General features: G+C 42.3%; 2 pseudogenes; one reads left to right on the forward strand and one right to left on the reverse strand.

The window, feature by feature from the left end:
- Window positions 1–7,080: 7,080 nt before the first annotated feature.
- LOC110291782 (ubiquitin-conjugating enzyme E2 L3 pseudogene) lies at window positions 7,081–7,512 on the reverse strand (annotated as a pseudogene).
- Window positions 7,513–13,906: 6,394 nt separating this feature from the next.
- Window positions 13,907–14,816, forward strand: LOC110292030 (ribosome production factor 2 homolog pseudogene; annotated as a pseudogene).
- Window positions 14,817–15,667: the final 851 nt, after the last annotated feature.

Raw genomic sequence — 15,667 nt, forward strand, 5'->3', positions numbered from 1 at the left:
GTCTCTCTCTGTATGTGTCTGTCTCTGTCTTTCTCTCTGTATGTGTGTCTCTGTCTTTCTCTGTGTGTGTCTGTCTCTGTGTTTCTCTCTGTGTGTGTGTGTGTGTGTATATCTGTCTCTCTTTGTCTTTCTCTCTGTGTGTATCATTGTCTCTGTCTCTCTCTGTATGTGTGTGTCTGTCTGCCTCTCTCTGTCTTTCTCTTGCCATGTGCACACACACCCACATGCATGCATATTGCTGGAGAGTGGACCCACAGCATATTTCATGCTAGGCACATGCTCTGCCATTGCCCTGAGTCCTGAGCCCTCATGTCACAGCTGAGACCCTGGTAATTTGTGTTAGTTTCCTTTCTCTGCTTCACCAGCCCGCTCTCTAGCTTCTCCATAGGCTTACTTTTTTCTAGAAGATGTCAGTGGTCATATGATAGAACTATCTATCAAAGAAATGTAGAGGATGCTAGTCTGGAAGATGGAGCTATTTATGTATGTTAAAACTAATAATCAACAATAATGTCCTTGAATCTATTAATATTCAAGCCATCATCTCTAGACATGAGCACTAACACCAGCCAAGAACTTGTTAGAAATGCAAATTATAATAGAAATGATATTTCTCTAGGTTTGCTAAGCCAGAAATTTAAGGGAGGGGGAGGCAGGACTAAGAAATCTGTATTTAAATAAATTCTCCAAGCAGTTTTGACACTCAAATTTGAAAGCCACTCTCTAGTACATTCCCATTGATAACCAGCTAAGCAGCAATAGTAAGAGTGGCAGAGCCATTCCATCCATGCAAAGCTCATCTTAGAAGAATGAATAGAGAGGTTGTGAGAGCCAGGGTTTGGGGAGGACCTTGGTGAAACAATCTGTATTTGACAGGGTCACTGCATGCATGAACATGAAGCAAGTGTTTAATATGTACAAGACCCCAACAAGAACAAGCCAGGAAATATTCTAACATGAGGTGGGGGTAAGGCCACATGAGCCCCAGTCCTAGATGAGTGGCTGTAGACAGTTGATGTCTTCTGGTAGTGGGCGAGTTGGTTTTCTGAGAAGGGTATGGTCTACGATAGGTAAACCATACCCCTGTGTTTGGCCCCATACCTAGGAGGTTGTAGGTAGCACAAATTGGAATTTGTTGCATGCTTAAAAACAAAAGAAGGGGGCAGAGAGTTAGAAGGAGGTAGGGAAGTGAGGATGGATCTGGGAAGAGTTGGGCGGAAGAGTTGGGATATGAATATGCTCAATCTATCTTGCATGCATTATGCAATTCCCAATGAATTAATAAAAATATTATATTAAAATGAGTGGTCCACTCAAATATCAAAGGGGGAATAAAGTGCCCACTTGTAGAATTAACCACACCTCCTTACCTATGGGGACGGTTCCAAATCCCCCAGTGAGGATTTGCTACAGACAACAGCAAACATCATGTATACTATACCTTTATATATAGACCGCAGTAGATTTTTACCTTTTTTCCTCTGGAAAGCACCTTACAAATTGTCTTCCCCACATCCTAATTGTGGGCATCATTATTCTTGTGCTCTGAGACGTTATTAAGGGAAATAAAAGTTCCTTGACCAGGAGCACCTAGAGAGTAGGGGAGCAGATGGTTCAATGAGAGGCCTGGTGGCTGAAGAAGGAACAGTGAAGATACCGATACAATGGGAAAGGGTGGCTTGCACCCTAGGCAGACAGTGGGATGGGGCAAGACTTCTTCATGGCATGCAGAAGACGTACAACTTACAGTTTACCACTGAGATTTTTCCATTCAATTATTTGGACCAAGGCTGATCCCAGGCATTTGAAACTGAAGAGTAGAAACACAGACAAGGGTGGGTTATTGTGCTGCAGTTGTAACTTGGTATGCTAATTTACTCTGATCACTACCCCAGCACTCGGGCTAATCTTCATATTATGATGCTTTTCTTGAAATTGAAATCTAGCTCATGATTCAAGCCAAGTGGGAGCGTGGAAGCCAGAACTTGGAGTAAATCGCCTAAATGGCCTGTGGATTTGTTCCAAATTACTCCCATCCAAAACCTCCTACATAGGAACAGTTATCCAGCTCTTCTAACGTGAGACAAGGAGCCAACTCTTTTGTTTCTTTTCTCGGCTGACTGTAATTTCTGCGACAGAAGTAATAGAATTCTCTTGGTTGTCTTTAAATTGGGCTCATCGGGTGTGCGCCCCATGGACAATGGAGTCTGAGTGCCATCCTCTGAGTTGTGAAGGTGTGTAGCACACTTCCTTTTGTAAAAATCCTACTAGAAAAAATAAATTTGGGGCTGGAAAAAACATTTGGTGGCACTTCCCTTTCTATTTGAGTTGATAAAACATTCTCTTTCTGTTGCATTTACTGTCTTCTAAGCTCCTTTTCTTATATCTGTACACACACATACACACACATTTCACACACACACACACACACACACACACATATTTCACACACACATCTGCAGTTTCCCCTCCCTCTTCTCCACCCCAATCCACTCCTCCACAGCTGTCTCTCTTCAGAAAATGGCAGGCCTCCCTCCCAAGGACCTCAACCAGCCATGGCATATCAAGTTGCAGTAAGACTAGGCTCCTCCTCTCCTACTGAGGCTAGGCAAGGCAGCCAAGTAGGAGGAAAGGGTCCTAAAGGCAGGCAGCAGAGTTAGAGACTAAGCTCCTCATGTTTTCTTGTGCAAATCCACTAGCAGAAGACCAAGGAGGAAGAAGACAAACCAGTCCTGAAGTTTTAAGACAAAATCTAGTTTCATGTGTGAAATAGCACATTTAGATGTAAGGAAAAATAAACTGTGTATTTGTACGAGCATCAGTAGGACCATGGGGTTGTTGGCCACTTGCCAGAACGTAGAACTATAATGAGGTCAGGATAGGAAGGGAGGTGTGCGTATCCTCTTCTCATATAGACTCCACCAAGCAGTAACAAGCATATTGACCCATCTGGGATACTAAACATCTTGTAACATTATTGGGGAAAGCAAATTTTACTTCAGAGATATATTTATCATCACTGTATAAACAAACACTAGGTCAAGGGCCAGGAACTCCTGTGAATGCTGCCAACCTCACCATGGGGGAGTTTCTTGAGTTTAGAGTATTCTCCGACTTCATACTTCCCAATTCAGCTTTGATGTTCAACGTGGCATGATGTTCAAGAATGAACTTTGCCAGTTCAACATTCTAAGTGTACAGAAGGCCTGGCTATGTATCTTCATATTCTAGTTCCTTTCTTTGGTGTGTGTGTGTGTTTACGTGTGTGTGTGTGTTCAGAACAGAAGATTGTTCTGAACCTCCCGAGTGCTCATAACCAAGTGGTGCTCTTCGATTCCAGATGTTTCTACAGACAAAATCAATTCCAAGCAGATGCTCTTGTGGGGCCAGAGCTCAGCTATTGCTCCTGGACAGTGCAATTCTGTCCAGATGACCAGCTGCCTTATCTTTCTCTGCTTCCCCATAGCCCTGGGCCCTGTGCTTCTAAGGCTAGTCTATGCAGTAACCTGTCAGATTGTCTTAGTCTCACTGTGTGCACTCTGGCCCACTGGTTTCCTGTTTGCAATCCCTTACTCTCCCTCACCCACCACTTTTGTAGAAACTAAGAGCCTCCTGGCCTGCTCAGCACTGTTGTATCAGATCAAACACGCTTGTCACTGTCCAGTTCTTTCAGGTTCAGTGCTGTCTACACAAGGAAAAGCCATTACCCTTTTCCCTCTTCCTGCTCCTTTGTCTTTGCTTTCAGTATAATTAGAACTGGTGGGGATTTGGGTACTGATTTATTTAGTTCAAATTATCCCTAAGTACTCTGTTCTAAATGGAATTTCTTCATTAGCTCCCAACACTCAGGCTCTGGGATCTATGTGAAGGGAGATAGATTGTAAAAGCCAGAGGTGGTGAATGGATCCAAGGAAACTGTCTTCCATACACAAGGGACACGGGTGATCTCATAGAGTGCTTTGTTTTGTTTTCTGAGTTGGGGGATAAAGTCTAGTGGGTTGGAAGGTAAATGAGAATCTGGAAGGAGTTACAGAAGAAAGCATGATCAAGATATATTGTATGAAAGAAAAAAATTAACTAAAACTTGCTTAAATTGGTTTTTATTGTTAAATGTGCTTCCTTTTCTGTCAACTGTGGCTGAAATTTTTCTGGATATAGTAGTCTGGCTGGCATCTGTAGGATTTCAGAACTTGTAGAACATCTGTACAGGCCCTGCTGGTTTTCAGAGTCTCCACAGAAAAGTCAGGTCTCAATCTGATGGCCCTGCCTCTATATGTGGCTTAGTCTTTCTCATGCAGCTTTTAATATCTTTTCTTGGTTCTGTTCATTTGTTGTTTTATTATATTTTGTAGTAAGTTTCTCTTCTGGTCTTGTCTATTTAGTGTTCTGTTGTTTCTTGTATCTTGATGGGCATTTCTATCTTTAGATAGGAGAAATTTTCTTCTATTATTTCATTAAAAACATTTTCTGTGATTTCAACCTAGGTTTCTTCTCCTTCCCCTGTATCTATTATTCATAAGTTTAGTCTTTGCACAGTATCCTAGACTCTCTTAATGTTTTGTGCCTGGGATTTTTTTTAATGATTTAACATTTTCTTTGACTAAGCTATTCATTTCCTTCTTAGTGTTATGAACCAAAATTTTCTCTTCTACATCTCAATCTGTTGGTAAAGCTGACATCAGAGGTTCTGTTTGACCTCTTCAGGTTTTTATTCTCAGTTTCCTTTCAGTTTAGTTTTTCTTTAGTGATTCTATTTCCTTGTTAAATTCTGATTTCATATCTTGAATTGTTTCATTCAACCATTTGCATTTTCATGGTCTTCAATGACACATTATTCACATATTCTTTAAGGTCCTTGAGTATACTCATTGAAGTTCTTGTTTTCTGCTTCAGCTAAATTGCTTTCCTTTGGGCCTATTTCAATAGGGTTGCTGGCTTCTGAGGAGGCTCACTGTCTTTGTTGTTTATATCGGTGTTTTGTGCTGGAATCTAGGTATCTGGAGTTAGGACATTTGAGCTGTTTCTTGCTGTATGTACGTGGTCTCATTTTTGTTCCATGGATGATCAGACCTTTGGTTTCTGTCCCCTACTCTGGGTCCTAGCCACGTATGATGGCTGTGGGGATCCATGGTAGTGAGCATTTCTGCTGTTCAATGGGTGTCACCAAGGAATGAAAGAAAGACTAAAAAGCCAGTGGGGAAGAACTAAGGGGACCCTAGGTCTGCACCAATAGGCAGGGCTCTGAGCCAATAGAGATGGGCTTGGAAGAGTGGCTTCTGTGAGCAGGCTGTACAGGACTAACAGGAAATTTGAATAGACTCCCGATGGAGCAAAGGGAAGATAATAAGGGTCACCTACCCAGTCCCAGCCTTCTGTGGCCACTGGGGGTCTCTGGCAGAGAGGGGTTTTGTGGGTCAGGAACTGTCAAAGGAATGGAGATGGGATAGAAAGAAAGGGTGAAAAGGCGGTTGGGAAGATTTAGGGGGCCCTGGTTCTGTACAAAGAGGCTGAGTGACTGAAAATAGTCCTACTAATTGCTTCCATGTGTTGCCAGCTGTGGTAATATATAAATTCTCTGTGGTATGCCATTGGCTTAGTCACTTCAACATGATATGTTAACCATTCCTTTTTTTTTTTTTTCCGTGTTGTAGTCTTGATATAGGAGCATCATCAAGATTTTAGGTCTATTTTGAGACATAAAACAGACCCAAGAATCTTCAGCAGAATAATGGTCTGTTGAACTATTGGCCCTGTGAGTTATTTAATGATCTGAATATTATCTGAAAAGCTACTTTCCAGTATATAGCTAACATACAGTATACTTTATTCATGACAAGAATATCCACACTTCATTAGACTCTTAAGTTCAATATTTTAAAAATGACTTTCATATCAAAAGAACCTATTAACATTTGCAATGTTCATGAGAGTTTATTTTTATTAGGAAGGGTATTAATAGTTATCAGAGAATAAAATAATATCTCAGAGCCCACAGGTTTTCTAACTTGTGAATCTGTAGCAATTCATGGCAGACAAAATAAATGTCGTGATCAAGGGAGTGGTTGGTGTGTGTGCTTCGCCTGTGTAGCCAAATGATTGCTGGGTCCCATCCTGGGGGCTCTTTCCCCAGCCCACAAACTTGACAGAAACACCTCAGGACTTTGTGTTCCCCTGCTTGTTTCTGTACCTTCCCCCCTTTTAGCACACAATGTCACCTCTTACCTTTCTTGTCATATGTAAGACATGACACGCTACTTCTTCTGTCTCTACTAATGTAGACAGAGGTATTGGCTTAAGATACATCTCTGTACTCAGAGAGGAAAATGAGTCAGTATTTTCAAAGAACTAATGAGAGAGGAATTTGGCATCACTTCTCTGGAAGATCCAAGATGGAGAACATAGGAGATGCTCAGTGATCGAGACACTCCAGGAGCGTAACATCTTGAATACCAAAGGACACATCAGAGAACCTGCTACCCACAATTCTTCTGGGCTGTGTATTTCACTTCTTTGGGCTTTGTTTTGAGGAGATACATATGGAAGTCTTTGTCTATCCCATGTATACCTATGCAATGCCAGAGGTCCAGGCCCTGGCAACTCTCTAATTAAATACATGACTTGGCCTCCTGCTTCCATTTTAGAAATGGATTTTGTTACTCTTAGGCATATTGTAGGACAGAGAAATAGAAAATATTTTGGGGGCATGTCAGCACGTATGAATCTCCCAATCAGAAGGGAACTAATGTACCTAGAGTCTGCTCATGTCAGTGTTTCAGAGGAGTTGCCCTGGAATGGTCGCTCCATCTGTGGTTTGGCCCCTCTCCCAAGCCCAATTCTATCTACTATTAGGTTGAGAATTTTGTTCAATTAGAGACTTATTCTTTTAAAGAGCATCTGAATGTTTTAATCCTTCTTTACAGGTTACCTAGACCACATTTAATTAAGAAAACTGTAGAAAGGTAGGAACTGTCACAAGTGGAAGACAGTTGGTAACACATATCAATTTCCAGAGTCCTGCTTTGCAGGGTGTCTGAATGCACTGCTCAGGGTCTCTGCTCAAACTTTCTGGAATGACAACTTTTAGTCCACAGGTCACTTTTCCCCATATTTCTTTGTAAACTCTTCAGCATTCTTACAGAAGTTTTTTACGGCCCTTTGAGTGTTCATCAGCTAGGCCAGCCCAGAGTGGGTGCTCAGGCTGGGGGCCATTCACCAGTGCTATGAGGGACTGAATTACTTGGTCAGTCTTGGTGGCCAGCTTCTAGTTTTCAGCCCTAATCACTGGCAGACAGACCTGCCCCTTCTCATCAATGTTAGTGTGGTAGATCTTTGTTTTAATTGTGATCTTGGGGAATTTGAATGGATACTCAGCTGGAAAGTTGACTTCAATTCTGAAGGCTCCTTTATCATATGGAGGGCTGTCAGGAACAATAAGCCCTTGCCAAGTCAATAAATTAGCGTCATCAACCTGGATGCTTCAAGCTCCTTCATCAGCCTCCTGCTAGCCGACATCTTGGATCTGGTGCTGCTCTGTTCAGTGTATTTTGATCACATACACACCTGCCCCAACTGCTCTCAGATCCAGCCTCCCTTCCCTCTTTGCTCAACTGTGTCATTTTCTTTTATTTAAACTGGTAAAATGCAGTTGAATCTGGTCATATATGCTTGGATATGTGGCCTTCCATTAAATCACTATTAACCTGCCAGAGCCACACTCTGCCCCAGCAGCTGTCAGTAGCCAGTTGCCTTAGCTCCTTAGCTAAGGGTGATACCCCCCACCTACTTCTCTGTATGTGAAGATTTTTTTTCTGTCTTGAGCGTGCACAGGTCTTGAGCATGCTATCTCAACTGCTATGCTGTGTCTGAAAAAGACTGCTTATTTGTAGTCATCCACTACTTTTAGCTTTTAAAAAATACTTCTGTCCCTTCTTCTGCAATGATCCTTCAGCCTTGGGGGAAGGGAGTTTGACATAACTGTCCTGTTTAGGACTGGGATTTGTGTATCCTCAATCCTCATCGGACATGATTCCTTTATAGTAGTTGGCAACCGTCCTAGTTAGAGTTACTATTTCTATGATGAAATATTGTGACCAAAGCAAGTTTAAGAGAAAGGTATTTATTAGGTTTATACTTCCATATCACTGTTCATCATCAAAGGAAATCCAGGCAAGAACTCAAGCAGGGCAGGGACGTGGCGGTAGGAGCTGATACAGAGGCCATAGAGGAGTGGTGCTTACTGACTTGCTCCTTATGGCTCCCTCAGCCTGCTTTCTTATAGAACCCAGGACCATAAGCTTAGGGTTGGCCTTACCCACAATGGACTGCACCCTCCTCCATCAATCACTAATTAAGAAACTGTCCTACAGGTTCGCTCCAGCCCAGTCTTGTTGGCGAATTTTGTTAACTGAAGTTCCTTTCCTGCTTATGACTCTCATGCGTCAAGTTGATATAAAACTAGACAGCTCAGTGACTAAAGTAAAGATGCGGTGGTGGCTATTTTTGTTTTTCAACTTGACTACACCTGGAATGAGCTAAAGGCTCAAGCAGTTGGGTACACCTGTGGTTTACTTAACCGGAAAGCTTTCCATCAGAAGACCCACCTGAATCTGGACCACACTTCCTCTTGGCAGCCTGTATAAAGGACATGGAAGAAGGAAATTCCTGCCCTTTGTCTGCTTGCCCTCACTCTCCCTGGCAAGTTTATTACTTCATTGATATCAGAGCTGATTTCTTTGGTATTCTGACTTGCACTGAAGACCCACTGAGACATCCAGCCTCATGGACTGAGCAACTACTGGATTCTTGCACTTTCAGTTGAGAGACAGCCATTGCTGGAATATTCAGACTGCAGCCTGTAAGCCATTCTAATAAATCCCATATTGTGGGAAAACTCTGCTAGTTAAGGTTGAAGTCCACCATTAACCAAATAGTTTTCTGGGGCTCCATGTGGAATAGAAGATCACATTATTATCAGAGCTTCTCCTTCTCTGACCTTTTCTGAGGAATTCAACCCCCCACCCCCAAACACACACACCCACTTGCAGAATGTCACGTAGCCTCAGTTAGATTACAGGTTCAACTTCCTTTCTCCTGGTAAGAACCTGTTCACCTAGCATCTGAGATTCCTGAAATACTTCCCCATGCTAATGAGGCATTCCGGTACCCTAAGCCTTCAGCCAATTATCTTTGCTCATCCTGCATGTCCCTACCCCTAGTCCCCCAAATTATATAAGCCTTGAATCACCCCAAGTAACATTGACCTGATCCCCCAAAGCTGGTCCTAGTGTACATAGTCACACTGTACATACTCACAGGGCTTCTGGATCCCCCAGTTGTCATCTCTGCTCCCATTGAGCTTGTGGACTGTATTGGCCGATGGTCCCTGAGGGCAACAGAGCCTCACCATATATATTCATTCTATCAGTTCTGCTGCTCTAAAGAACCCTACTACAGACCCATTCCCTGATGGTCTCTGGCCTGCCAGACCCCTAGGAAATGACACTGAGAATTTTTATTAATTTTGAAAGCTTGGCCTTAGCTTACTTAAGCTTGCCCCCAATTAGCTCTTATACTTAAATTGACCCATACTAATCTGCCATGTGGTGCTTTTTCTCCTGAGTAGTGGCACTTGCTTCTCCCTCTGCGTCTGACTAGCAAATCTCATGCCTCGGAGTCTTTCCCAGAGTTCCTAACACTTCCTGGAAGTCCCACCTATTCTTCCCTGTTTTGCTAAAGGCCTTGAAGCTCTTTATTAAACCAATCAGAAGGTGATGGATAAGATGTTTACAAAACACTGAGACAGGTGGTGCTTTATAAAAATAACAATAGCAAAGTCTAGCCTGTAATTAGATCTCTGCTGGTACAGAAATCAGCTTTAGAATAATACAAAGACAAGTTTTACACAGTACATAAAAAGATCTCTTCAACACAGACCTACAACTGTTCAAAGTACAGAGAGTAAGAGATTGCAAAATGTCTCCTTTTCTGTACTAAGAATTTCAATTTACGTTTTTACACAATGGAAATTGGGCATAAGGGATAGAATTTCTTCTGTCTGAATATACCATTTGCTGTCAATGATACCTTCCATTTCATGATTTAAACCTCCTCCATCTCCCACAACTCTTCCTTTATTTGAAAGGCTGAGGATCACCTCAAACCAGCCCTTGGCATCCCTTAGCAACACGTCATCAATTTAAGAGAGGTGAAGATGGCAGTCTGCACAGGTGTTCCTTCAGAACTGCTCTGGTGCCTTGGGAGTGTGGGATAAGATTAAATTACAAGTCAAATTAACGCGGTAATTTTAAATTCATCTCATCTATAGGAAGTAGGATCCTAGAAGGATACCACATGCAGTTTCCTGAGAGTGGAAGAGCATGTCCTAGTCTAGGAAATGTAGGCAGACTGCACTGGAAGTACCAGGGTTGGGCTGCCAAAGGCTTGTGTTTGGAAACTCATCTCTCCTCCTATGGCCTTCACCATCCCTGCCTGTGAAGTGAAACTTTCTATTGCAAGAGTTTCTGAGGTTCTACCAAAGGTTGCTCATTCACCAACAAATAGTTAAGGACCGGACACTAGGAATGAACTGGGAGACAGGGTTTTTGATCTCTTTCCACCTGTGCAGCAGCTTTATACCTGGCCGTGTTTCTGTAGAAGAAAGAAACACACATAGCACACACACACACTCTCACACACACACACTCTCTCTCTCTCACACACACACACACACACACACACACGTGCACTCTCTCACACACACACACACACACTCTCTCACACGCACTCTCTCTTTCACACACACACTCTCTCTCACACACACCCTCTCTCTCTCTCACACACACACATGCACTCTCTCACACACATACACTCTTTCACACACACACACACACACACACACACACTCTCTATCTCACACACACTCTCTCACACACACTCTCACACACACTCTCACACATACTCTCACACACACACTCTCTCTATCTCACACACATCCTCTCTCTCTCACACACACACATGCTCTCTCTATCTCACACATACACTCTCTTTTACTCTCTCTCTCACACACACACTCTATCTCTCTCTCACACACACTCTCACACACATACACTCTTTCACACACACACTCTCTATCTCACACACACACACACTCTCTCTCTCTCACACACACTCTCTCTCTCTCACACACTCTATCTCACACACACACTCACACACACACACACACTCTTTCTCTCTCTATCTCACACACACTCTCTCTCTCTCACACACACACACACACTCTCTCACACACACACACTCTCTCTCTCTCTCTCACACACACTCACACACACATACACTCTTTCACACTCTCTCTCACACACACACACTCACACACACACTATCTCACACACACTCTACACACACACACTCTCTCTCACACACACTCTCTCTCTCACACACACACACACACTCTCTCTCACTCTCTCTCTCTCACACACACACACATGAGAGAGAGAAAATTTTTAATGAATTGATAAATTAAATTAAAAAATAAATGTTATTGATCAATATTTGGTTTTGGTGATGTGGTTTAAGGATGGAGAGTAGATTATTGTGGCCACATTTTTCTCTTTTGACTGTGTCATCATTACGTGATGATATGGATAAACATTCTTTAAAATAAAATAGTTGAAAACTCTTCTTATCTTAGCCTCATTAAATTAAAAAAAAACAAAACAAATTCTTTTCAGGGAATCCACTTGCTAGAGTCTTCCTACTTTGGCTGTATTGTACTTAAGCAGTAGGTTTACATTTTTGAGTGCCAGTGTGTGTTATTGTCCTACACAAACAACCATGCTTAAAGCTTAATGAAGTAGGAAAGGCATTCAGGAAGAGCTAGAGCCAACATCTTGTGCATTTGAACCTGTCTGTTCTGCCGGTGACCCATAGAGTAAAGAGTTGTGTCAGCTGATCCCATAGCTGGCCAGTGCTGACAGACAAATGCCTTGTGCTGGGCTGGGAGGGAGTGCCACAGACACTCTGGTCAGCACGGTGGCACACAGTTCCTGTGGGGTCCCGTGAGTTCCTTTCTTCCCTTCTTCTTCTTCCTCTTCTTCTTCCTCTTCTTCTTCTTCCTCTTCCTCTTCTTCTTCTTCTTCTTCTTCTTCTTCTTCTTCTTCTTCTTCTTCTTCTTCTTCTTCTTCTTCTTCTTCTTCTTCTTCTTCTTCTGCCATTTCGTGGAGCTGCAAAAATGCATCTTATTGTAAACACCATACACATTTTAAGACTATAAATTATTTTGTTTTGAGAAGGTATATTTTAAAACCACTTGGACACATATTTTCCAATGATGATAATTAGCTGATTAATAATATCACAGCCATCAAAAAAGATAGCATGTTTTCAAAACCATGCAACAATAGAACACCTAATTATTGGAACACCTAATAATTATAACCTTGTAGATGCAAAGGAAGAAATGTTTTCAACTGTAAACACAAATACGGAAAACCAAACCAAACTTCATCGGCCTAGCGCTGCCTGCTTCTGTGAATAGGAGGCCAGGAAGCAGCTGCTCTGCATGAGGAATTGTCTTGGGGTCACAGAGGCCCTTTTCTAATACTGCCCTTTTCAAAAGCCTAAGATCTACACATTTTGAGAATTTTCCATGTTTTATTAGAATCCTCACATTTCGGCTGCCAAACAATGAGAGTTACCAGGTAACCAGTGTGATCAGTGTAAAGATAGATCCTCAGCCCCTCACTGTGATCTCCCCTAAAACCAAAGAAACTTCCACAGGCCAAAGAGGTACAGAGATGCCCTGATGGTGACCAAGGAATGTGATTTCTCTAGGTGAGAAAGCCTTGAAAATGGCTCGGAGAACTACCGCCACCTCTCGGAGGGTCTAGAATTTTAGGGATCATCTATGCAGAAAGTGATGCACAGAATCCTGCATTTATTGTCAGTCAATCATCTTTGGCACATCTAAGAGTTACGAAGCTTTTATTGCCATTCCACATCCCAAATGTCTTTCTAAGAACACCAAGAATCAAGTTCTATCTGCTTAGTAGATACAAATAAATTCTTTGCTATTGTAAAATAAAGAAACTTGTTGGGACTTCCTGTACGTTTGGTGTATTGGTAATTATCTAAGGATGTTTTTTCTCAACAATGGGGCTTTTGTTGTTGTTTTTCTCCTTGGTGAGAGGGTACAATTTTAAAGCAGGTTGGATGTAGATGGCAAAAAATGTCAGCTTGAAAAACATTTTATTATGAAAAGTGAAGTTCCAGTTTCCTTGTGAGATGGCTGGTTTTACAAGGTGCACAAAGAGGCTAGGAAAATATTCTTTCCTCCCTTCTAATTACACTGTGACGGGCCTTGGGAAGTGTGGGATACAATAATTATCTACTGAACACAGGGCATGATTTATGTGTAAATCCAAAGGAGACTCACTTGGAATTCTTGCCTCAATTGCACTGTGGTTTTTCAGTCTTGTTGCTGCCATCTGTACACACACACCCCTTCCACCTGACTCCATAGCCGGAGCCTGATATAGTGCTATCTAATCTATTTGGGGGAAATCTCCTGGGAATACGCTTTTAGACTGAGTGCCTTAGGATTCGAGAAAGGTCCTTTGAGGGGACAGAGGAAAGACACTTGAGGTGAGATTCCCATAGATGCTAATAAGATGTGGAGGTAGAGGGACCGTGGGTACCAAGAGATCCATCGGAGGGGTGTGTGATGTAGGTGCAGAGGAACAAGGTGAGGGGCTGGGAATGCATGCGATGGGATTCTTCTCATGATGCTTGTGCTTAGATGTTTGTTATTCACTTGATGTTCATGTTCTTCTAGAATTCATGCCGAAACCTAGTTTCATTGTGGTGGGGCTAAGAGGTGAGGTCTAGGTATTCACGAAGGGATCTGGCAGCTATGGATGCTTTGGACAAAGTTCTAAAGCCTAAAACTGAAAAGGCTAAGAGATTCCTTGAGAAGAGAGAACCGAAACTCACTGAGAACATTAAGAATGCCATGCTGATTAAAAGCGGAAATGCAAATGCAAACGTGACACAAGTACTCAGAGACATGCATGCACTGAAGAAACCATATGGAGTTCTATATAAAAAGAAAAATATTACAAGACCATTTGAGGATCAGACATCACTGGAGTTCTTTTCAAAGAAGTCAGACTGCTCTTTATTCATGTTTGGCTCCCATAACAAGGAGAGGCCAAATGACCTAGTAATAGGTCGTATGTATGACTATCATGTGCTGGATATGATTGAATTAGGTATTGAGAAATTTGTGTCTCTAAAAGATATTAAGACTAGTAAGTGCCCTGAGGGAACAAAAACGATGTTGATATTTGCTGGTGATGATTTTGATGTAACAGAAGACAACAGAAGATTAAAAAAATCTTATTGATGTCTTCAGAGGCCCCACAGTATCGAACGTCCAGCTGGATGGATTAGAGTATGTTCTGCACTTCACTGCACTGAATGGGAAGGTTTACTTCTGAAGCTATAAGCTGCTGTTGAAGAAATCTGGATGCAGAACACCATGAATCGAGCTAGAAGAGATGGGACCATCATTGGACCTGGTTATGAGGAGGACACACGTAACATCAGATGACCTTTATAAACTGTCCATGAAAGTGCCCGAGGCTCTCAAGCCAAAGAAGAGAAAGAATATCTCTCAGGATACTTTTGGCACAACATTTGGAAGGATTCATATGCAGAAGCAAGACTTAAGCAAACTACAAATGAAGAAAATGAAGGGGTTGAAGAAGCGACCTGCAGAGAATGGAGTAGATGACCAGGGGAAAAGAATCAAAGAGAATTAAGAAAAATTAGTGGAACCTAACTGACTACACGCACTTTCTTATGAGTGTTTACTAAAGAGAATTGTTCTACTTGAAAAAAAAAAAAAAGAGGTGAGGTCTAAACCAGAGAGCCTGCATAGGTGTGACCCAGGCCCTCTGCATAGGTGTTACAGTTGAGTAGCTTAGCTTTCTTGTGGAACTCCTAACAGTGGGAGCAGGAGCTGTTTCTGATTCTGTTGCTTGAGTTTGGAACTTTTTTCCCCTCTGGATTGTCTTGTCTAGCTTTAAAAGATAGGGAGGTTCCTAGTCTTACTGCAGCTTCATATGCCGTGGCTGGTTGATATCCATGGGAGGCTGTAGTGAAAATATCTTGAGTCTGTATGGATGTGGCACCTGTCAATAATAAATTTGGTAGCCTGTAGCTTAGGCAGAAAACAGGATGTGGAACATCTTGTAGGCAGAAAGGATTCTGGGATAGGGTCAGGCATGGGAGATTCACCTGGGAAGATGTGATGAATTCTGGTGCATGGTGCCTGAGCACAGGAAACTAGCCACATCAGCAGAATGTAGATTAGAATAAATGGGTTATCTTAGGTTATGAGCTAGTCAGAGAAGAGTCTAGCTATATGGACAAGGTATTTGTAAATATATTTTGAGTCTGAGTCTTATTTCTGGAAGCATGGGGTTGGGAGGAAGAACCAGATCTAAAGTCAATAGCAGGCCTTCTCTTTTCTGAAGAAAAACAGAGGAGGGGTGGATTGGTGGCTGGGAGAGAAGATGGGAGGTGGGGGGAAGAAGATGGGAGGAGAGGGGGAAAGGGGAAACCTAAAGGGGAAACCTACCATCAGGGTGTAAAATAAGTAAAATTAAGG

Source organism: Mus caroli, unplaced genomic scaffold, assembly GCF_978045245.1.
Source record: "Mus caroli unplaced genomic scaffold, Mus_caroli_1 scaffold_3, whole genome shotgun sequence".
Lineage (NCBI taxonomy): Eukaryota > Metazoa > Chordata > Mammalia > Rodentia > Muridae > Mus > Mus caroli.